This window comes from Melospiza georgiana, chromosome 14 (genome assembly GCF_028018845.1).
Source record: "Melospiza georgiana isolate bMelGeo1 chromosome 14, bMelGeo1.pri, whole genome shotgun sequence".
Classification (NCBI taxonomy): domain Eukaryota; kingdom Metazoa; phylum Chordata; class Aves; order Passeriformes; family Passerellidae; genus Melospiza; species Melospiza georgiana.
This window is the reverse complement of record NC_080443.1, coordinates 20,397,968-20,422,221: the sequence shown is the minus strand read 5'-3', so window position 1 is coordinate 20,422,221 and position 24,254 is coordinate 20,397,968. Positions and strand designations below refer to the sequence as shown.

Below are 24,254 nucleotides of genomic sequence, written 5' to 3'. Positions count from 1 at the left end.
TGTTTTCCAGGGTTTTCTATGTTAATGGTTGGTTTGTTCTTCATGGCTTTGGCCACTTGATTTTGCATCTGGTTTGGTGTTTAAAAACTTATTATTTTAATTGAAGTTCTCTGTGAGCTGCAGAAGTGCAAGGTGTAGTGAAGTCCTATTTGGATCTCAGGGCAAACAAGCCATGGTAGGGCTTAAAAACCTGGGAAAGGGTTGGTTGGGCATTCAGGGGCATGGGAGAGGGAGGCCAAGGAGGAAGATGGAAAATGTCACTGAGAGTCAGTTTGAGATGGAATTTATTTGACAGGACCAACCAGCCAGTGCTGGGAATGTGAGATCATTTATCTAATTAAAGCACTGGTCTGTAACCAGTTTTCAGGATGAAAAACCAAAGTTTGGGCGTCTTCTAAGACTGAGGGTTTTTCTCTGAGCCACTAGATGAAGTTACCCCAAAATAGGCTGATGTGCACCTGGAATGTCCCAGTTCCTTCCTGACAGGAGCTGCGTGCCCATCTGTATATTTAATTCATGCAGATATTGCAGGGTGGATCTGGAGGTAGGAACACCTTCTCAGAAGGATTTATACTTTCAGGTATGGCAGGAAGATTTTGCTGCTGTTCTCTTCCTCTGATTGTAGCCGAGCAGTGGTTGGAGAGGAGCTGGCTGGGCTGTAGGTGTTCCTGTCCCTCCCTGCCTGCTCGCCCGCCAGGGACTGCAGAGAATGCTCTCCATTTCCAAAACCTTCAGTCTCACCTTACATTTTCTTCCTAGTCAGTGTTTTATTGTTTTTAAATAGCATTTCAATGCTTCAGAGCATAACCACATTACAGAATGTTTTTCTCAAGTACCACATCTGAGCTCTGGCAAAGGTGACCCTTTGGGTCTCTGGCTCAGAGACTCTCCTGATCCATTTCTTGGTCTTTTTTTTCCCTTGAATGTTTCTGACTTTCTCCCATTTACTCTTCCATAGTGACAAGTTATCTGAGATCTTGCTGTGTGTGGTGATTTCTTGCTTTTAGGGTTCCGTGTAGAGAGCGAGTCAGTTTTTACAGTTCCCCAAGGAAGTGATGTGCTGTTATTCTACAGAAACCACTGACATAGCACATTTTAGGCCTGGCCTGCTGACTTGGGATTGCAGTGAGCTTTAAAGTGACAGTAAATCACTTGTGACCATCTGCAGCTGCGGTGGCCCCGGGGATGATGGTGGTGGTGGGGCAGAGCAGCCCAGGGCCACCCAGTGCTGCAGGTCTGGTGACACCCCACCTGAGCAAACGCGGCCTCAGGGCAGGTGGCTGGTCACCCAGAGCCTGGGCTGTGTCCCCAGGGTGTGGGGACACGGAGGCTTATCAATGGGGGAGAGGGAGAAGCTGGAGCAATGCTCTCAGCATAGGGAATGTGTCTGCTTGAGGCTTTGCAGAGTCATTAAATGGTTTTGGTGGGAAGAGACTTCAAAGATATTCCAGTTCCACCCTTGCTGTGGGCAGGGACCCCTTGCACCAGACCAGGTTATCCAGGCCCTGCCCAGCCTTCTGTCACTTCATGCCACAGGAATTTGGGTGCCTCGGTTCCAGCACAGGCACAGAGCTGGTTGTGTAAAATGGAGTCCCCCCCCTCAGTGCTTCTCCTTGCCCGTTCCCAAACCCCTCCTGGCTCTGGCAGACAGGCTCAGCCCGGGCCGGGCGCTCCCTTCCCTCAGGGGCCGGTGCCTGCCCGGGGGCTGGGCCTCCTCTTCCCCGGGCCGTGCCGGGAGCGGGGGGCTCGCTGCAGCCCGGGCCTCACTTCCTCAGGAAACCGGGCTAAAAATACCGGGGCAGGGCTGGGGAAGTGCTGCACTCGTGGGTCTGAGCAGCTCTGCTCAGCCTGGCCTGGAGCTCCTCACGTCCGCCCTGTTCCTGTTAAACGCGGCCCTTCCACTGCCGCCGTTCCTCCTGCTGTCTGTGTGCCCTCCAACCCTGTCTGAAAAACCTTTCCAAGGCCTTACTCTAAATATTGGTGTGCCCTCCAACCCTGTCTCTGAAAACAGCCCTCCCAAAGCCTTACTCCCAATATTGGTGTCATTTTTGGTGGTGGGAGGGCAGGAAGCTGCAGCTGCAGTCCAAAGGGCAGCACACAGGCCAGGGAGAGCTGTTTTGATGGAAATGTTGCGTTTTTCTCATGGATGGTGGTGGGATCTGCCTGCAGCCAACGTGGGCTGTGTTAAACTAACAGCAGGAGTGGTTTGTGCAGGCAAGGAAGGAGTCAGGGTCTAAACTTGGGGCACCCTGGGTGCCACCACCTGCTGGTCCCTGTCCCCATCCCTTTGGGGTTCTCCCATGCCGTGGATCTGCAGCTCCATCACCAGAACCCCGACTGGGATCAGGGAAACGTGCAGAAAGAAACCTTGTCAGTGGGAAGTGACCTCAGGCAGGAGATTTGCATGAAGGAAGTTGAGTTCTGTGGCTGTTAAAAAAGTGATTTTTTTTTTTTTTTAAATATTAATTGAAAAACTGGCTGAAATGCTGGCTGTGTTCTCTCTTAAAGCTTTTTGCAACATCCCACTGAAATTACAGACAAATTGAAGGCGAAACATTGCATTTTTCCAAAAATGTGGCCAGGCTCCAGGACCATAAAAAGAGTTTGGAAAGGCTGTAAAACACATGTTAAACAATTTTTTACTTGAGGCACCTCTAGCAACATGCATTTTCAAATAAATTAAGTATTTAACTTAAGAAAAAATCTTTAAAAAAATATATATATATTGGTAATTAGAAGCATTAGAAGCAGAATGTTTCTTCCTTAGCAGATGCATATTAAGAAAGTGATACAGCAACAAATAATAAATGAAATATAGTAAAATTTGGACTTTATAAACCAGTGATTGTAATTAGGGATGTTCCTTTCAAAGGCAAATGTTTTGATTTCACTTTTAGGTTTTTTTTCAGTAGTTACAATACAATGTATACTAAACCAGAATTTAAAAAATAAATTATTGTGGGATTTGAGATCTGTGAATAACTGGACTGTGCAGAGGCCATGTTGTTTTAGGGTCTTTGACTCCTAATCTGGTCAGAGAACCTCAATACTTGGTGAGATGAGTTTATGAATTAAACACCATTGTATTTTTATATAGGCAGGAAAAGTAGCATGAGTGATGTCTAGAAATGATATACTTAATGTATTTTAATTGATGTAAAATGATTTTAAAAGCATATTTAAGCTCAGCATTATTTGCCAAGGAGGACAGACTTCAGATCTGGGCACAGAAGGTATTAATACAACTCCAGTGAGGAAGCAATGGGCACTTCCCATGTTTTTGAGTCTAGATGCATCTTTTTAAATTAAAGAGGGTTTGAAGAGTGTGCCTGCAAACTGGAGATTGAGTCAAGCTGTGAAATGCCAGTGATATGTCATGTGTTCTGTATGTATTATTTTCAGTTTTTACAGAGGAGGAAATTTTGATATTTAAACTTTTCCAAATGTCAGCTGGTTCGGCAGAAAATAATCTTCAGTCTCACCAGGAGCTGCGTGTCACCGGGAAACCTCCTGGGAGCTGAAAAACAAGGAAGTTGTTCCATCTCAGAGCAGAGCCCTGTGGGAGAGGATGTAGTTGAGGGGTGGAAAGGAGCTCTGGAAGGGGATGTTGGGGGTTCTTCCCCCTGTGTGGAGTGCCTTGAGCTGAGCTCCAAACCCCAGAGCTCCAGGGCCACGTCAGTCAGGGTCTGGAGCAGCCTGGGCTGGTGGAAGGTGTCCATCCCAGATGGGACTGAGTGAGCTTTAACATCCCTTGCCACCCAGACCATTCCATGAGCTCCATCCTTTCCCTGCTCCTCCCAAATCTGGCATTTATTGATGCTTGATCCAAGACTTTGGGTGACTCCTCAGGCTGACCCTGCATCCAGCCTCCTTGCTGAATTCTCCAGAAATGGCAGGCAGGATGGGGAGCTGCCTTTGGAAGTGTCATTGGCTCTTTGCAGAGCTCCTGCCCGCAGGAGCATCTTTGGGAAAGCAGCTGGAGGTGTGTTCCCTGTGCAAAGTGCTGCTGTTACTGTGTCCCACAGGAGTCACCAGACTGGGAATTGCTGTGTCCATTCGTCCCACGCTAGGAAAAATACTCACTTCCTACTGACAGCCCGAGGAATCATTGGGACTGGTGACTTCCAGTATTCTTCCTAAGCCTCAGCAGAACCTGACTTAATCTTTAAGGAAAACTAGAACCAGGTGCTTGAGACTTTATATAGCAACCAGCCCGACCAGTTCCGGTGTCCCACCTCCCTGGGAGGGAGTGTGAGGAGCTGGTTGGTCTGGATGCTTCTAAGGATGGTATTTAAGGTGTAAATGTGGTTACATTTTACACATGAAAGCAGCGTTTTAGCCCAAAGATACTCTGCACACACCCTCTGCAGCAGAGCTGGGCAGAGCTCACAACCCACGGTTCTTTGAGAGAGTGAATTCTGCTGCTGGCTCTTCCTGACCTGTCTGGGCTTTGGGAGTAACGCTAGGGAAAAGTTGCTGTGTGTTTTCTTATGGATGGGGAGAGTTATGTGCTTGTGGTTTAATAGAAAGTGCTTTTATTCTGAGTGGCAGCTTCTGTGTCTTCTATGGGGATGGTGAAAAACTAGGTGGTGGGTTCCAGGTCTGTCCTTCATGAAGCCCCCGGGCAGCTATGGGGGGTAAATTCCAGCTGCTGAGAAGAGGGATAGGGAAAATTTATGAAAATTAGTTTTGACTTTTACCTTTATTATTTTTTGTACCTGTTCTGTTTCCTCACCTTGTTGTGGTGCATCTTCCAACTCTTGAGTGCAGGTCATTCATCCACAGCAGCTCAGTTTGATGGGCATCGTCTTCACTTAGTAACAGGGTCAAAATTAGAAGCTGAAGGTTGGGAAGGAATTCCTGCCTGTGAGGGTGGGCAGGCCCTGGCACAGTTACCTAGAGGAGCTGTGGCTGCCCCTGGATCCCTGGCAGTGCCCAAGGCCAGGCTGGATGGGGCTTGGAGCACCCTGTGCTAGTGGAAAGTGTCCCTGCCATGGCAGGGGTGACACTGGATGAGCTTCAAGATCCCTTCCAACTCATACCATTCCAGGATTCTATTAAAGAAACTTCCCCAAACTACCTGGTTCCTCAGAGCCTGAGTGCTGGGAGGGACAAGGAACCAACAACTCCAAAGGAAACAACATGTAAAGACAACTTTCTATGGAGTTATCTGTAAATGACAGATAATTATAGCTGTGAAAATCGTGTAGAAATCCAAACTGGTCACCAGACGTTGCAGAGGTGTCATCAAAAAACTGCTCAGGGAATACAAATATGGATTTTAGAAAAGCTGCTTGGGGAGTAGCATCCCGTGTTGTGGAAAAATTCCTTGGGGAGAGTAGTGGGGCACCTCTGGCTTCAGGGAGCCTAGGCACAGTGAGGCAGATGTGTCTGTCATGGTGGGATCCTTCAGACAGCACTGTGTGGATGGGATTTGGGCCAAGCCCTCAGGATGGGATTTGGGCCAAGCCCTCGGTTCCAGGTGCAGCGGGAGCCCTGCTGGTCTCTGAAGCACCCCTGTCCCAGCAGAGCCCTCCAGGTACGGTGCAGTCACCGGATCCCAGACTCGGGGCTGCTCTGTGGGAAGCACTGGTGAGGAGGCGGCTGTCAGAGCTCTCCTGGCTGGAAGGCTCTGTCCCAGCAGGCTCCCCCGAGGAGGAGCTGGAAGAGGCTCCAGGAAAGGCACATGAGTGGGGCTGGCTGCCAGCTCAGCACGGTGCCGGCGCACGTCAGCCCTACCGGCACGGCACGAACCGCTCCCAGTCCCGGGGTCCTGCCAGGGGCTCTTCCTCACGAGGATGTGGTGCTGCTTCACTGTACAGGTTTGGGGCATCTTGTCTGGGAGGGACAGAGAGGTGCATTCCCTGCCCAGAGGTGCATTCCCTGCCGAGATGTATCGCTCAAAGCTGAGCAGGAGTGACCCAGACACACGTGGGGTGAGGTGGTCACAGCCTCCCTTCCTGCTGCCTCCAGGAAACCAGACAGGAACAATTTTTCACATCTGGCACTAATGATGCATTTTAAAATTATTTTTTGTCAAGGCAGAGCAGCTTTACAGTGGTGTGAATGTCAGTTGTACCCACCGGAGCGCTGCGTGCGGTGCCGAGGGCTGACTAACAGCCTGGGTGGATCCCAGTGCATCCCAGTCCTTCCCAGCTGGGCGGATCTCCCTGGTCCTGGCAGAGCCCGGCGTGGCTCTGCTGCCTGAGTCAGTGCAGCTGCTCCAACAAGTTGTGGTCCTGGGCAGCAGGAGGCCGGTGGGGGTGGCTGCAGGGATCCAACAGCGGCGTTCCCATATGGCTTTCATGAGAAACACCTCATTTGAGTCTGGTTTTTGATCTGCTTCCTGCTTAAATGTTGAATACAGAAATATATTTATTGGGGTGGAGGTAATTAAAACCTTTTGTACATGTTGTGATTTCTGTTACTAGTCTTGGTTTTCTGTAAACCTGTTAAAAAAGATATTTCATGTCAGCTCCTTCTGCTGCAGTCCAGGCTTAAATGCTTCCCATCCGTTGTGCTGGCTGAGCTGCTTGGGGCCTGTAGAACTGGATTAGAGACAGAATATTTTATTTTTAAAAAAGACAAATTTTTTTTGTCTTGGCTATATTTGTTTCCAGCTGAATTAGTTCCTGCTCTGATGTGCAAGTGTGGCAGGTCACTGAAGAGGCTGGAATCATTGGATGTGATCGTAATTTTGGATGAAACCTTGAGTGTGATGAGGACTTAAAAGTGGTCTTTAGAGGTGATGCAGTTATTATACACCAGCTGTGGTTTTCAAGGTCTTGGCTCTGTGTTTTCTGTTGTGTGAACCACTTGGTGCATGTTTAAAAATACAACAAAAAATCTTAAGATAATTGAATAAATTGGTGGTGTGTGGCAGTGGAGCTCACCGGCCTTCCTGATTTTTGGTGTTTCTTGATAGGATTGCTTGTCTGTGACTGGCCTGGATCCCCTGCAGGGACACATCCTGGCAGTTACCTGGGCTTTTGTTTCTATGCTTAAAAATCCCTTATATAGGGAAAATTGTTAAAATTGAGTGGGAGCTCTGGGAGGTGCCATGACTGGAATCACCAAATATATTTAGGGTTGGAAGGGGCTTCTGCAGATCATCCAGCCTGGAGCAGGTGCCACAGGAAGGTCTCCAGAGAGGAGACCCCACATCCCTGGGCAGTGTGTTGAGGTGGAACTTCTTGTGGTTTATAAAGATCACGGCCTTGCTCCTTGTCCTGTCCCAGTGTTGTGTTGTGAACGTACCCAGCAGTGCAAGGCTGCTCTGCCTTTGGGGTAAAGGGGTTTTCCCCCACCGTCTCTACAAATGCTTTCTGTACTTTATCTTGGTTGGGCAGTGAAGTTGCTTCTTTGAGATGAGCTTAGAGTTTGGAAGCTGTGTCTGTGTGTCCTTGTTCCTCAGCTGAGCTATGGATACAGCTCCATAAACCCATGTTTGCTGGCAGGAGCAATCTGTCCTGATGGAACTGGAGCACCCCCCTGGCCCCCAGCCCCCTCGCTTCCTCCCAGCCTATTGTTGGCATTCCGTGTGTGTTCTCCCCAGGAATTAACTTGTCCCCAAATCGCGGAGCCGCGGACGCACTGATTTTCCAAGCTTCCCTGCACCTGTCTGATGCGCTTTCCAGCCTCGGCGTCACAAAACTGTTTGTCATTCAGGGGGGACAATGTCCCCTTGTGTGCCGGGCTCCCGGAGGGAGGGGCCGGGCGGGGGCACGGCCCCAGTGGTGGATGGGCTTCCCATGTGAAATGAGACGGGAAGACAAATTGCTTCCAGAGCGGCGTCTCGCACAGGCGGCAGCGCGATCCTGCTCCAGCGGCGGCAGCGCCCGCTTGTCACTCACATTTCCTTATCTGGGTTAAATGTGAAAGGGGGCAAATGGGGGTGAAGAGGACACAGGGGAAGAAAAGAGCTTTTCGAGGGCTCTGAAGGCTCTGTTGGCGAGCTGCCGCCCTGGGATCAGCTGCAGGTTTGGATGGGCTGGAGCTGATCCCATACAGATGGTGCACCAACATCCCTGGTGGAGCCGAGGAACTTCTTGGTCACTTTTGCAGGAATAACTGGTTCTTTTTCTATGTTTCTTTTCTGGTGAACTTTTTCTGTAGGGTTCTTCTCTTCTGCCTGGGAATATCACAAAAAACTTGTGTGTGAATGGTCTTTATGTTGGTCTTTAGGCTTTACTGTAGGAGAATCCAGTGGTTTTCCCGTACTGAGTACCTGTATCTCAAAGAAGACACAACAGTATGTCACTAATTTTCTTATTCTGGTAAATAAACAGACACGCTCAGAACTTAAAATAAATGTGTGATTAAAGTTCGGTGGAGATGACAGAAAAGGTAAAGTCCAGGCTGTCAATCTGAATCATCTGTGTCTTTGGAAAGTACAAGGATTCTCATAAATTGTTTCCTGATAGTTGAGACTTCAGTAAAGCTTAACGCTTTCCATGACTTGGGAGATCTTGGCATTTCTGACTTGTCCCAGGTAGAAGCAGGAGCAGAGTTCAGTTAGGAAAGAGGGGTGAGAGGAGAATTTCCAAGCTCTTTGCTGGCCATGGGAGTGAATCCTACAGTGCTCAGCACAGTGTCACTTTAAGGGCTGCATTACAATATTTCATTAGTGGCAAGTGCAGCATCAGCACAGCAGCCAGCCCCGTTCCCTGCCGGCAGCCCCTGGAATGCAGCACGGGGGGGAGCTCCATGCCAGGGTGCTCCCTCCCTGTCCTCTGGGATGCTCCATTCCCATCCTGTGTGCCAGCCCTGCCGGTGGCAGGGGGTGAGTGAGGGCTCACCACATTCCCTGCTGGCTGCTGTGCCCTGCCCGGGAGAATGGGCAGCAAAGGGAGGGATTGTGGGGAGGCTGCAAGAGTGTAGGGCAGGAGTTTCCATAGAGAATTTCCAGATGGAATTGTTCAAGGCCAGGTTGGAGGAATCTTGGAGCAACCTGGTCTGGTGGAAGGTGTCCCTGTCCGTGGCAGGGGTTGGAATTTTAAGGTACCTTCCAACCCTAACTATTCCATGGTTCTGTGGTGAACCAACACTGATCCTGCCCCATCCCACTGGTGAATCTGGCCTTGGAAGCTCACGGAGTGCCTGGAATGTTACTTGTTGTTCTTTGTGTTTGCTCTTGTACCTTTAACCTACTCTCATCCCTGGAAGAATTATGAAAACAGGAGGCAGCGTGGTACATTTGGATATGGTTTAGCAGGCATAGTGGGATTTGGTCAAATGTTGGACTTGAAGATCTTGGAGTTCTTGCAGTGGGAAGAGCGTGGAGGAGGCTGTCAGGACCTCTCTAAGTGGGTGGTTTTCTCAGTCCAGGCTAGAGGAAGAGAAGGAGAAAAGCAAAAAGCTTGTGTTGCTTCTCTCTGTAAACTCAGTGTGCCAGGTCTAGGCAGTGGTGGATCCATGGGCTGGGCTGGGGAGTTTCTCAGACATGGAGAAGCTCTAGGGAGAAGCCACGTGCTCTGTCAGGGTGTGGGTGAGGGAAAACAGCTCCTGACCCGGGTGCTGTCCGGGACACGAGGATGTGCAGCACATCTCACACCCGGCTCCGCAGGGTGGTTTGCAGGGCTGCACGGGGAGAGAGGATGTAGCAAACACAATATTGGGAAAGATGAAAAACCGAGTGGGTGGCAATGAGAAGGAAGAGGAGGAGACAACCCAGACGATGAAGGAAAACAGGATCTTCTGTAAGAGATGGGAATACTGGAAGGAAGCCAGGAAGGAAGCCTGAGAAAATGGAGAGAGCAGTAGGAAGGCTGGTGTTGCTCTGATAATTGCAGCAGGTATTCCTGGCATTCAGCTTCCAGAAATGAGAGAAGGCTTTGAAAGTCTGGTCAAAACCAGTGATAAGCATGGAATAATTTGAATATGGAAGAGTTAAAAGTTTATATTGCTGTGTTTTCCACGTGGGATTTGGTGTGTGCTGTTGACTTGTCCAAGAAGGAGGGAGCTGACCTTGGGAAGGGCTTGGGGTGCAGGTGGTTGTTACCATGGCAGGAAGGATTGATCATTCAGACCGGAAGATTTAGGCTTTTCTGTGCTAAGTGATTTATTGGATTTTTCTGTGGATTCTGAACTCACTCTTGGAGGTGCTGTGGGCAGAACAGCTCGTGCTGTGTGAACGGTGCCTGAATTCCGTGCTGGGCCCCCAGAGCCGCCCGGATCCCTCCAGCCTGGCTGAGCGAGGAGCAGCAGCTCCAGTTCCAGCTCCTGCTCCAGCACCGCATCCATTGGTTGGTAAAAATAGCTCTGCTGCTGGCGTCAGTGCCAGGCCTCGCATCTGGCTTCCCCGAGCGAGCGAGCGGGATCGAGCGGCTCCAGCCCCCTCCCTGCCTGCCTGCAGACAGGGTCTGCTGGAGGACACACGGTGCGGCGGCCGCTGCCCTGCCCTCACCGGCCTTTGGGAAGGGCCTTTGTGCCCGGGGCTCCTGCAAACCCGGCCCTGGCCTGGAGTCACGGGCTGCCCCACCTGCATCAGTCCGTGAGGGAAACCAAAATTCATCTCCTGTAGCCCGAGGTGTTGTTGGGAGCCTTCTGGGCCGTGGGGAAGGGTGAATGCCCGGCTGAGCGTGCAGATCGTGTTTTGCTCCCCTCTTGCGCAGGTTTGCCTGAGTAGGTGTTTAGAAACAGCTTTACGAAGTCGGCTGGTTCAGTGTCGTGATTTCTTTTTTTAGTCTTGCTTTTTTCAGCGTTTAAGCTCTGGAAAACAGGGAGATACCAAGTGCAGGCAGGAATGCTCTCTTTGTAGACACAGAAAGAGACCAAAGCAGCCTTGCAGATCGCCTTGAGAATTTGGTGCTGTGCTTGCAACTGCTCACCTGCATGACTGGCAGTGAATGGTGAATGTCTTACATCACTGTTTAAAAAATTAAATTATTTGAGCTCCAACGGGTGTTGCAAAACTGTTCCATGCTCAAGCTCAGTGTGGCCACATGGGCTGAGCTCTGTTCCCAGCCTGCCCCAAACCCTGACTCACCCCCTTGCCTGCTGATCAGGGTTTCAGCTGCCATCACACAGGTGCCAGGAGGAATAATTTACCCAAAAAACCTGCTGTGGGTGTTTTGTGCTTTGATGTCAGTGTGTGACCAGCAGTCCCTCGTTAGTGGGGCTCGCTCTGCTCACCGTGCAAGGTTCACAGAGGATTTCCCTTCCTGCAGCGCGGGTGAGCCCGGATGGCTGCTGCTACCCAGCAGATGTTCCTTCTGTTTGCAGCCCATAATTCCTAATCTTTCTCATGAGAAACATCTTGAATGGAGCTTCAGGAGCTGCTGAGCTCTTCCTTGTGCTGTCCCCTACCTCTGGAGCAGCAGGCCACCAGCAGACCTGAAATCCTGGCTTTGAACCTCACTGGGAGCTTCCCTTGCTGCTGCTTAAGCCAGAAGTATTTTTGTTGTAGTAACTGGACAAATATTTTCAAGTTATCAAGAGTTTTGTTTTCAAACAACTCACGAGAAGCTCCTAGTTTTCTTTTTGGGGAATTCAAAGCAATTGGTGACATACCTTGTGGAGTTACTATTCTGCTGGCAAATTCCCTGTTTTTAACATACTTGCATGGTGTGTGTTTGTGTGCCTGAATTTGGGAATGCTTGCTTGTTCTTCCTCCAAACTGCCTGTTCTAGGGCCATCATTGTATTTTTATCATAAAAACCTGTTTAAAGCAGAGGAGAAATGAGAACGTCCAGAGAGTGTGTAACTCAGGAGTAGTCAGAGGCATGGCTAGGCCAAAGGAGGAGTAGGGAGGAGTAAGGAATGTGCCCTGGACACCCACAGGTTCTGAATTTCATTTTTTTTGTCCTTTTCAAGGCACAAACCTGAGTGCTCTGTGTCCTGTGTGCTGGAGCTGGCATTGCTGGGGGGGCTGGGGGTCTGAGACCTGTTTGGTACAGGGGGTTCTACACCTCTCTGTCACCAGCCCAGTGTGTGCTGGAGGAGCCACAGGGCCACTTTCCACCTTTTTAGAAAGAATTTAGGTCAAATACTGCAGTTGCATGAGCAAAGTCCAAACAGGTCATTTTGTGATGTTGGGTCATTGCTGGGCCTTCAGCCCTGAACTCCTGGGGGTGAGCTGGGGTGAGAACCACCCCTGTGTGGGCAAGTTTTTAGAACTGCTTTTGGGGAAAATTTGGCAAATATATAATCACCACAACTGTTTCATGGTAGGCTGTGAGATTTATTTTTTTTAAGCACTTGAATAGTATGCGTTTTGCTTGAATTTCTCTCTGCCCCTTAACTAAATGAGTCCAGAGTAACCAAGCCTGTGCTGGGCTGCCTGGAAACTTCTAGGCACCTCATTTCTTGTGTTCTTTAGTGGAGGCTTTGTCCAGCTGTGGAGTTTGCAGGTAAATTTTTTATTAATATAATTTTTAACATGAGATCCTTTTCCATAAAAATAAAAGCTCTTTGCATAAAATTACGTTCTCTTGAGTACTGCCTTAAATTTTTTAGAGTGTTGTGATGGTAAGGAAATAAACAGAGAGTTAATCTCTGTTCCTTGCATGCATCATGGAAAACATAATCTTTCATTTCAGTCATTGATTAGCAGCTCCAAAACCTCCTCCATAGCCTGCAAATCCTGAATTCTCAACAACAGAGTTCATCAATTCTCGACATCAGAGTTCAGCTTGTTGTTGGAGCAGTGTAATTCAGTCTCAGCTGTTTTTTGCTTTGTCTGGTCAGTCAGCTTGAAAATTTACCTGTCTGTAATGAAAAAACATAACTGTACCCTTGTCATGAGGTTTTGCTGAGGTTTAATTTGTTTTAGCTTAGGATTGGGCGTGTGGCAGTCTGTGCTGGGAGTGGGGACAGCTCTTGCTGGCCTGTTCCTCCTCACTTGGTTTCCTGGGGTGCTTGAGGGCCCTTCTCCCAGAAATATTCCATTATTTCTGCTCAGGTCTGATGGTTGTGGCTGGTTGGAGGTGCAAACCTTCCAGACTGCCCCAGCCTCACGTGTTTCCTTCTGTTTCCTGCCCAGGTACTGTTGGCACTCTGGGGATGGAGTTGGCTGCTGGTGACTAACCCAGCTCAGAAAGCCACAACGTTTTTGGGGTGTTTTGCTTCTTGCTGGCTCTTTACCCCGGGCAGAGGCAGAGTCTCAGCCCTGCCCATGGCATCAGGCACCCCAGGGCCCCTCGCCATGGGTGTGAGTGTGGGTGGTAACGAACCAACGAATGAACCTTATCTCCATAGCTCACAGTATTTTGGTTTTTATCTCCCCTCCTGCCCCTTCATTTACAGACAGTATTACCAGCCCTGGATTGGATTTGGGAGCTGCTGCAGCCAGTGAGGGATTTCTGGGGTGTCAGTGGGGCTCAGGGTGCTCTCTGTCTGCCCACTCCAGGATGTGACAGGAGCTGCCTGGAGGGACCCTGGCATTTGCTCCAAGTGACCCAGCTTTAAAGGAGGTGGTGGAATCCCCATCCCTGGAGGTGTCCAGGGAAAGCCTGCATGTGGCACTCAGTGCTCTGGTGTGGGTGACAAGGTGGGGACTGGTCACAGGCTGGACTCGATGACCCCAGAGGGTTTTTTTCAGCCTCAGTGATTCTGGGAAGAACTTGAGTATTTAAACTCAAAGGAGTGTGTGTTATTGAAAGTGATGCTTTGGAGTTTAGAGGAGCTCGGATGGCAAAGCAGCTGGTTGGTGTTCCTGCTCAGTGTTGGAGGAAGGCACAGTTGTATCAAACTCAGACTGCTGTACTGGCTCACAGAGGCTTTTAGGAGCTGTTTGAGGCTTTAACCTGCCCTTGCAGCAGCAGAATCCTTACAAGTGGACTCCAGAATAATTTCTCCTGGAAACCGTGGGCTTTGGGAGTTGCAGTTGTCTGATTTTAATTTTTATTTATTTTTTAAGGATCACATTCATGTGCTCCTGTACCACATTTACCACGCCATCAGCTGCTTGTAATTGCTTCCAACTGAAACCAACCAGTGAGCGCTGTGGTGGAGGTAAAATGCTATTTTATTTCAGGAGGACATTGGGGAATCTCTGGGTAAACAACCCAATTCAGCTTCAAAGGCTTTTCAGCCCCGTTGCACTGTTCCTGCTCGCACCCTAATAAAAGTGGAAATCAGCAGTTGGGGGATGGGGACGCAGCAGAAAACACAAGCTGAGAACTGGAGATCAAAAGGACAAACAGAAGCAGAAGGCAGGGAAAGGGAGGCACAAAGAGTCACAGCTGAGCGTGCGGAGCCTGGGAGGGATGGAGGAGAGACAACAGCTATTAGAGGAGGCCGGGAACAATGGGCTGAGCAGGGCCCGGCTTTAGCTTTCATTTCAGTTTAACAAAGCTGCTCCACCAGCAGAGCTCCACGGATGCTGTGCCCTTAATTCATCTTGAAAGTTGCTGGCTTGCTGCTCGCCGGGGCGTGGGCTGGAGAGGCGCTCTGCCGCGCTGGCTGTCCCTCGCTGCATACACGGATCTCTCCGTGGATGGGCCCTTTGGAGGGCCACAGGGATGAGTGTTTTTCCTAGCTCATACTGTGGCAAAACGTGTCTCAGTTTGAGTTCTTTGGGGTTGTAGAATCACTGAATCCCAGAATGGTTTGGGTTGGAAGGGACCTGCCACGGGCAGAGACTCCTTACACTATCCCAGGTTGCTCCAAGCCTCCTGCAGCCTGGCCTTGGACACTTCCAGGGATTGGGAGTCCACAACCTCTCTGAGCTGTGCCAGGGCCTCTCCACCCTTATTAGTAAAGAATGTTTGGTTGCTGAGGGTTGGAGTGGGGGGACTGTGGGAACCAGCCCGCAGCAGCTCTTGGCGCTGGGAATGCTCGCACAGCCGGAACGTGCTCCCTGAGCTTCCCCAGCTGATTAAACCAGTTCCCAAACCTGGCAGCCTGTGAGCAAACCCAGCTTTGTTAGTAAAGCCTCCAGGCTTTCGGGGCAAGTATTTATTGTAACAAATAATTTCTACTGGCTGAGGAATGAGGAATATGATTTCTGTGGGGCCGGCAGTGCGTGTTGCTGAGGCGAGGAGCCTGGCCGTTGGTGTGGTCCTGTTCTGGCTGCACTCCTGCACCCCTGTCCTGGGAATTCTGTGCCCCCGGCATGTGGGCACTCGGGCTCAGTCCTGCCTTCTCCAGCTTAGTGCTGGAAGCTGCTTATTCCCTCTGCCCATCTGCCTCGCTCCTCCTGGAGCTGTGGGGGCTGACCTGTGGCAGCCCCTGGTCCTGGGGTGCCCCCGGAGCCGTGAGATCCCCAGGGAAGGAGCGGGGTTTATCCAGCAGATGGGGAGGCCATTCCTCAACCTTGGAGCTGGCCTTTGGGAGGTTTTCATTGCTGGCCTGATTCCGGGGTGAGGGCCGTGCCAGGGAGGTGGCTCTGGGTGTTGGGAGCCTTCCCCTTGGCCAGAGGAGTTTCTGGAGCTGGGTTTGATTGCGAAAAGAATGGCTGGGCAGGTCAATGCTGCTGTATCCTGCTCCTCCCTTGCAGGCCGTGTTTGCTTTCCTTTGTTTGGGTCCCTTCTTGCTCCGACATGCCTCCCTCAGCTGCGCTGGCTGTGGCTCTGCGGGGTGAATGCTCTACCTGGGCACTTAATTAAAAGGAGGGAAGATGTATTCCAAAATTCCCCGGCTTCCTGCTCTGCGTATTGCTGAGCTGGTGGCGGGGAGAGGAAGCGAGTGCAGCATTCAGCTGACAGAGCATCTGAATCGCTGGTTGGGGCCCGGGAGTTCAGGAGGGGGAGGGAGAGTGAAATGGATGCTGAAATCCTGAATCTGCTTCTTAAATTTCCTCTCTCCCTGGAGAGGGAGGGAGCGAAGTTCAGCGCGGCGTGTTTGGCTTGGCTCCCTGTTACCTGCTGGCTCCTCCCGAGCGCAGTGCTTGTGGCAGGGATAAAGGATGGAGCTTTATGGTGGGAGAAAGGACTTTTTCCTTCAGCAACATTTGCTTGTTTGTGGTGGAAACGCATTAAAAAAAATAATCCAGCATTATTGAGGAGCGAGTGGGCGAATCACTGCATCAACTGCCATGGTAACTCCTAAAGGGCTTCACCCAGAGCTGTCAGAGCTGGATTTTTAGTGCTGGAGTGACTTTTAATGTACAATCCTTTCCAGGCCATTTAATTATTTGGTCTCCTCATTTAATAACAAAACAACACAAAACCCCTCTTCTCTGAACTACCTTCTTATTGATGTTCTCCTCTTTGACCTGAATTCATCTGAGCCGTGGGGCCCTGAGTCATGCACTGTGCTGGTGTTTGTGTGCAAGGACTGTGTGTGCTGCTGCTTGTGTAGCCATGGAATCAGGGAATTGTGGCACAGCTTGGTTTGGAAGGGACATTAAAGCCCATCCAGTGCCACCCCTGCCATGGGCAGGGACACTTTCCTCTATCCCAGGTTGCTTTGAGCTCCATCCAAGCTGGCCTTGGACACTTCCAGGGATCCAGGGGCTGCTACAGTGGGAAGCCATTTCCCTTTACCCTGTCTCTCCATGTCCTTGTAAATAGTGTCTCCAACACTCTCTGGTCCTTGTAGAAACAATCTCACGGTGGTCTCAAGCCCAGCAGGTGGCTGGGGGACCTCCCTGGGAACCCATCCCATGGCAGGAGGGCAGTGGGGTGGCTGCTGTCCTCCTGCCCCATTCCTTTGGCAGGGTGGCCCAGTGCTCCTGCTGGTGTAGAGGGTGGTGGGGACACCTCCATGGCCTCAGCACCCCGTTCCTCTCATGGGAGCCATCTCATCCTACCCAGCTGTGGCAGCACTGTGTGGAGCCAGCAGGAACGTGGCACCCAGGAGTGGGCCAGCCCTGCTTCCATCTTCCATGCCTGGGTCTGTATGAAGGCCCTGTGGCGCTTGGGAGTGTCAGTGAGGTGTCTGTGCTACTTTACACTGCCACAGGAGGCAGATTCGGGAAGGAGGGCATTTAGTGCTCAGACACGGCTGATGTGGGGGGGCTTTGAGGAGCCTGCCGTGGATGGACTGGGCTTGGGAGGTCCCTGGGCTCACAGTGCTGTGGATGGGGTGTCTCTGGCTGTGATGGGTACGCTGGGATCTGGGTGCTCAGGGATTTCGGGGTGTTTCCTGGCACAGGGTCCCAGGATGGGCTGTAGCTGCACTTGCAGCCTCTGCATGAGGAAGCCTGGGATTCTGGTCATGGCCCTGGCAGCTTCCTCTGCAGCACCACCCATCTTAGCTTTGCTCAGCATCCCAATGGAGTTTAAAATGGTTTCATCCTGAATAATTTATCTCCCAGAGAGAGAGAAGAGAGAGACACAGCGGAGGGGAGCGGGGAGGGGAGGGCTGAGCAGGGATGGGGGCTCGCCCCGAGCAGCTCCGTGCACTGCTGGGCTTTGTTGCTCCCAGCATTTTCTGCTGAACAAAAGCTCTGGATCCTGGCTAGAGGCTCCCGTGGGAGCCCTCCTGACCCCTGACCTGCCCTCCTGCCACCTCCAGCACCTCTTTGTCACCCCGGGGGAGCCCGGGCGCGACGGTCGGCGGTGTGGCCGGTTCAGTGGAACGGGACACGGCTTTACTACGGGTTGTGAGCTTTCCTAAAGGGTTGCACACTGGGGGCAGGGCTGCCTCCCTCCCCACCGTCCCTACATGCTGCCCTACTTCTCGCCAGGCTCAGCCAGCTCTTGCTGCAGCCCTACAAAGAGGTTTGAATGCATTAGTTTACATGGAATTAATCTCCAGATTCCAAACATGCTTTCAAGCTGGTTTGGCCTTATTTTCCTGCAAAAAGAGGCCAACTCCGTGTTGTAGGCAGGGGCTGTTGTAAGTGAGGGTTGAGCTGGAGCGGGGAGAGACCAGCACAGGCACTATATTCAGGCCATTACAAGGAATTTTTGGCTCGTGGACAAAACAAATTGAAAAATCTCCTTCTTTGTCATCACATCAGCAGTGACGGAAAAACAGAGCAAGGTTGTGGGGCGATCCTGCTGGTAGCCACTGCGTCTTTCTGAAGGGGTTTGAGGTTCTGGCTTGGATAGGAAAAGAATGAAATAATTTATTAAATGTGTCACAAATGATTGCATAGAAAATCGTGGGTGAGGGGAGGGATGGAAAAATGTCATTATCGGGGATCAGGAGAAACTGGAGCACTGAACTCTGAGGTGAAGTGCTTCCTGCAACAGGTTGGTCTGCAATTCCCAGGGCTCCTTTGTCTGCCGGCAGAGCGATGCCGGCCGGGGAGGGAACGAGGAGCTCAAGTGCTCCTGGGATTTTTTTGGATAGCCTGTCATCCCTGAGAAAGGAACAGTTGTGTGGGGGTGGGGAGTGTCGTATTCAAAAGTGGGTGAAATGGAAATGAGCCAAAATTCTGCAAATTTATAAGGAGCAGCAAACAGAGATTTCTTTGAGGAAAGGTCGGAGCGTTTGTTGTGAGCACAGCCCTGGTAGGAGTGTGCGAGGAAATGGAAACTGTGCTCCACTCTGCAGGGCTTTTTTCATCCTTTAGCCAGGCAAAGATACACAAAGCTGCTTATTTTGGGAGGTGGTGGAATGTTTCTGTAATAATTTCAGCAAATTTTGGTTCACATAGAGCATCTGTAAGAGCAGCACACCCCCAGCTTCATGGAGTGTGTTCTTTGTGGGGAAAAAAATTGCTTTCCCTTGAATTTAATGGCTTTAAGCTGACAGAGGACAGGTCTAGGTGAGATATTGGGAAGAAATTCTTCCCTGTGAGGGAGGTGAGGCCATGCACAGGTTGCCCAGAGAAGCTGTGGTTGCCCCTGGATCCCTGGAAGTGTCCAATACCAGGTTGGAGAGGACTTGGAGAACCCTGGACTAGTGGAAAGTTTCCCTGCCCATGGCAGGGGTGGAATGGAATGAGCTTTAAGGTCCTTTCCAACCTAAACCATTCCAGGATTCTATAAATTTGAAAGTGGTTTCACCCAGAAGAGTCTATGCTGGGTTTGGTTTTCCTCCCTGTTCAGTATCCCACATCTGCCAGCTCATGGATGAACATCCCAAGGATACCTGTCCTGGCTGTGCATCCTGCGGGAGCCACGCTGGGCAGAGCTGCGGAGCACACGGGGCTCAGCCAGGAGAAGATGATTAGGGAAGGAGCTGGGATGGTTCTCAGGAGGGCAGGGCTGAGCTGAATGCAGGAATAACGCAGGAATATCCCCGCGGGGTCTTCCAGAGCACCTGGGAGCCGCTGGATCGCTAACAGCTCCGATTAGGACTTCATTCTGGGCTGACAATCCTTTCCCCTTGTTGACACGGAGCGTGTAGAAGCATGTAGTGTTTGAAACACAATATGCAAAGCACAGTGTTAGTAACCGACTCCAGAACATTCCTGCTCTGCAGCGAGGCTGCCCACAGCCTGCGGATTTCATCAGCTCCTCTGAGCTGGCACGGGGAGGACGTGGAAGCGGTGAGCTGGAGTCACAGGAGAGCACGAACCGTTCCCACAGTGCCTGCTGGACCTCGAGGGAGGGAGATCCCAGCCTTGTGGCCCTTCCACCGGCGCGGTGTCACCGGGCCGGGCCGGGCCGGGCCGTTCCCGTGCCGGTGTTGGCGGGACTCAGCTGCGCTTTCCGGAGCAGGGCGAGGGTTTGGCCGCGTGAAGTGGCCACGAGGCGCAGGGAGGTGTCGGTGGTGAGCCTTGGCCGCTCGCCCGTGGGCAAGCAGAAACCCGAGTTATCTCCAGCAGATAAGCACCGGCAGGAAAACACGGCAGCCTGGTTTGTCTGTAAACAAGTTCTCTCGCAGAAATGTCTGCCTGGGATGACTGGCAGGGAAAGCGAGGAGCCGGGAGCGTGCCAGCGTCTGGCTGGGGAGCGGGGAGCGTCCGGCTGGCCACGGCAAGGAGACGCTGCAACGAACGGCTCTGCCACTTTAACTGAGCTGAAACCCACACTGAGATCCACAGGGCTGCTGGGCCTGAGCGCAGCCGCTCGCTACAAATATATGAAGAAAAAGCCACCAAAATAGAAAATGTCATCATCGCTCACGGGGCGGCGAGAGCCGAGCGCAGCGAGCGGTGACAGAGTGGGACAGGAAGTCTCCTCCCCCTCCCCGGGTAGTGCTGATCAAAAGGATGTAAAGCTTGTTTACAACATGTATGCAAAATCTAGTTGGGAACAAGTCTGAGGGCTTTGCAGACTGGGGTGCACTAGGAATGAGTGATGTGTTAATGTAGGTTAAGCCTGCAGAGCTTGTGACCCAAAGTCAGAGAATTGTGGAGCATCCTGAGCTGGAGGGGACCCACAGGGATCACTGAGTCCTGCTCCTGGCCCTGCACAGACACCCCAGCAACCCCACCCTGTGCATCCCTGAGAGCATTGTCCAAACTCTCCTGGAGCTCTGGCAGTTTGGGGCTGGGACCATTCCCTGGGGAGCCTGGGCAATGCCCAGCACCTTCTGGGGGAAGAACCTTTCCCTGAAATCCAACCTAAACCTGCCCTGACACAGCTCCAGCCATTCCCTGGGTGCTGTCACTGATCAGCAGAGCAGAGATCGGTGCCTGTCAAGTCCTGGTCACATTGTGCAAAGCAAGAAGAGGTGCCTGTCTCTGTGGGTAACCTCCAGTGGACTGCTTGGAATGCCCACTGGGAGCATCCTGCACCTCTGCTAACAAGCACTGGCTGTCAGGAAATCTTCACAGTGCTCCAGGTGAATGTCAGGACCTGGTGAGGCTGCCATCCATGGGGTCATTTTCCTTGGGATGAGTGTTTTGTGTAGCACTGATGCCCAGAGGTAGGAAAGAGCATTTGGCATTGAAACGATGAAGGTTTGGGGACTGTTTCAGAGTCTGGAGGGAAATGGCAAAGGTGCCTCTAGGCTGGTGGTGGATCAGGGATGGACTCCTGTGTTTGTGTGCATGGAACTGGGTGAGCTCTGCACTCTGAAGTGGCTCTGTTCAGCCTTCAGCCTCACTCACCTCTCTCTGCCTCGGCCAGAGGCATTTCCTTACCTCATCTTAAGGGAGTCTTAAGGCTTAATCCATTGTTTGTAAAGCTCCTTAAGATCCTTGTTTGGGAGTGCTGGAATCTGGAGGATTAAAACCAATTTATTTTTGTGTGTCTTGTATAATGTGCATCTCAAAGACTTTCCAAGGCAGGAGGAGTTGTGAGCTGGATGGAGATTGCAGGTCCGGAAGGTAAACACGAGGGAGGAAGTGGCAGGGAAGAACAAAGAGGGAAAAAGCCAAAGGCTGCTTCTCTGTGCTGGAGACCTGGCTGCAAGGACAGTGAGTTTCTAGCCCTGGAGGAAAGGCTGGATGTAGTAGAGCTGTCTCCCTCTTAATGCCACTTAAAGACCCATCTGGTCTGTGCTGCTGCCTCAGGAAGGGCAGGGCAGCTTTTCTCTTGCTGTGTCTGTTCCCTCTGATGGGGAGGCAGGAACCTCACCTGTCCTCACCCTGTCCCTTTTGTCAGCTCTTAACACCAACTAAGCTCATAAGAATTAATGTTGGTGATCTGGACAAGGGGGGATTTTTAAAACCAGGTCTAGGATGGTCAGCACTGCTGCTGTCCCCCAGGGCAGGTGCCCCATCTCCATTGCCTCATGTGCCACGTGTGACAAGCCAGGGAAGAGGTGACACGGTGCTTTGGACACAGGTGGTGCCTTGGCTCCTGTGGGGAAGCAGAAACTGGTGATTAAATTCCTTCCCCAGGTGCATGGTGGAGTGTTCTGTGTAGGTGTGTTGCCATCATGTGACCCTTCACATTTTACACTCGGTGTTTTCCCGTGTGAACTTGTTTGGGGTCACAGGACAGGAGTCAGCCCAGTGTAGGACAGGCCTCCATTGGGATTTCTGGTTTGGGAGCTCACCAAGAGATGTCCTAAATCCTTGTGAGGTTACAGGCATCAAGGCAGTGGTTTCCAAATGATGTCAGAGCACAGCTGAGACCCTCAGGATTCTGTTGTTGGAGCCCTGTAATCGTACAGGAGAGGAGAGCTTGGCAGGGGCAGCCCTCAGCTGGTGCTGTGGTACCAGGGCTGTGCAGGGGAGGCTCACATGGGGCTGGAGGTGCCCGAGCCAGCGCTGGAAGGCAGGTGTAGGTGTGGTGCAGCAAAATTCCTGAGGTGTGGGTGTGCTGGAGCGAGGGCGGATGAGCTACCAGTGCCAAGGACTGGGAATGGGCAGCACCAGGCCCTGCTGGGAACGGCACTTGGTGGCACTGGGACACGGCAGAAGGGATGCTCTGGGTCCTGGGACACTGCTGGTGTTATGTCTTGGCGGGTTTATCCTAAACCCAGCAATATTTGTTGTTCCAGTCCCCTGGGATCAGAGCACTCTGAGTTAGGGATTCTGTGGGGAGTGGGTGGGACGGGCTCCCCGTGTGGCTTTGCTAATGAGATTAAAGGAGTATTCACTGGGAGAAGAAAAGAAGAGGCTGGGGGCTTCAATGGGGCTCAGAAGCCTCATTTCATGCAGTGGGAGTGGGAAACACAGGCTATTGAGCTTAGCAAGAGGAAAGTTGGGAGCATCTGTGGGTTGGAAGCCTGGCTGTGCCCACTGCCAGCACCGGGGCAGGGCCTGGGGGTTTGCCTCCAAAACATCTGCTGCCCTCAGGTTTGGGGTGACCTCCCCAACACCCACCCTGCTCCCCTTGTTCTGGGAGAGTTACATAAATAGTGAATCTTTCCCTGCTGGAAGTGGCAGCTAAAGAAATTAAAATCAAAAGTAAAGCACTGGATTCCTTAGGAGGGTTGCTAGTGGGAGAGGAGCTCAGGTGTGGCTATAGCAGCCACAGTTATCTCTTGGTTTGAAAATACCTGCTGTGATTGGTTTGCATCTGTAGAAATGCAAGAATTTATTTGGGGCAGTTCTGTCACCTGTTTGCTGAGATCCTGCAGCAAGTCCTTCTGACTTTGAAAAAGTTTATTAATTTGAATTATTCTCCTATTTTTGATGTTCCTTTCTTGCCTCATCCACTACTTCCTCCTTAAAATCCATTTGCTTCACACTCCAGCTCTCCTGTTCCTGTGCAGCTGGGCTTAGTACCTGCAGCTCCAGGTGCCTTTGCTTTACCCCCCATGACCAGCACTCCCTGATCCAGCACTTGGTGCTGCTTTCCCTGCTTCCTGTCTCAGCTCAAAGTTATTTAATGGGAACTGGAAGCACTGTTTGAGCTCTAGAACTAACATTTCCCTCCAAATAAATTTTCCTTTTGTTCTGCTTGATCTCGTGGCTATCAAGTAGTTTAAATAAAGCTCTTTTTTGTCTCCTGCACCCTCAGCAATGAAAGATGGGAGCTCTGAACAGAAACCAACATTTCCTCTTGCACAGCAGAGAAATAATCCCAGACAACTGGGTTTTTCCTCCGTGGTGACCTTGTGCATCCCCCATCCCCAAGCCATTGCACTGTGATAAAGCAAATGGAATATTGTGCATTTCAGGAAGATTTTTGAATTCCTCAGCTTTAATCCATGGCACGTGAAGAGCCTCAGAGCAGAGTTTCACGAAGCTCCACTGCTGCCACTGGAGCCAGTAGCGGATATTTCAGGTTTTGCTGCTGTCAGGTGTAAGCTCAGCGGGGACAGAGCTGCTGCAGCAGGAGATGGGCTGGGGATGTGTCTGAGAGGGAATCCAGGCCTGTGTGCTGCTCACTAGGGCTCTGCTGGTGTGGGGCTGGCATAGGGCATGGCTGAGCTGGGAAGGAACAGGCAGGGGCTGTTCAGGGAGGTAAAGGTTGCATCAGAAATGTGCTGCTAATCTGTTGTGAATGAGCCACAGCCAGTTATTCCCAGTGTCTGAGCCCCTTCCTCTGCTGGGATCTGTGGTTTGTGCCCCCCTCTCTCACTGCTCTTCCCTGGAAGTGCCCAAGGCTCGGTTGGATGGGGTTTGGAGCAGTCTGCTCTAGTGAAAGGTGTCCCTGCCCATGGGGTGGAACTGGATGAGGTTTAAGGTCTCTTCCAACACAAATCTTTCTGGCATTCTGTGTTTCGGCCCCCCTGTGCTCCAAACCAACAGGCTGGAGATATCCTTCCCTGCAATATCCCACCATGCTTTATTGTCCTCTCCTTCTTGACTTCATTATGTCTTGATCTCTGTAACCTGTTTAACATGTGTAAATACTGAAATGAGATTATCTTTAAAGAGCCCTTTATTAAAAATGTACTGACCGTCCTAATCAGGAGAAATGTGCCCGTAGCTGCTTTTCTCTCTGCTGTGTTTCCACAAGTAGCGAGGGCAGGGTGGTGAATCAGTGAATCATCTCACGGGGCGACAGCTCGGGCTGTGAGCTGGGCAGGTTCTTCACACACCGAGCTGAGTGATGCTCCCAGTGCGGCACGACCTGCACGGGGAGGTGGGCTTGCTCCCATGGCAGGGTCCCAGGGACACGAGCTCT

General features: G+C 51.3%; 2 protein-coding genes across 2 annotated transcripts in view; both read left to right on the top strand.

Annotated features, from left to right (window-relative positions):
- The window catches only part of FANCA (FA complementation group A), a 319,775-nt gene that overhangs the window by 159,171 nt on the left and 136,350 nt on the right, over positions 1 to 24,254 (top strand). The window lies entirely within an intron of this gene.
- Positions 1 to 24,254, top strand: part of ANKRD11 (ankyrin repeat domain containing 11) — a 127,734-nt gene that overhangs the window by 40,235 nt on the left and 63,245 nt on the right. The window lies entirely within an intron of this gene.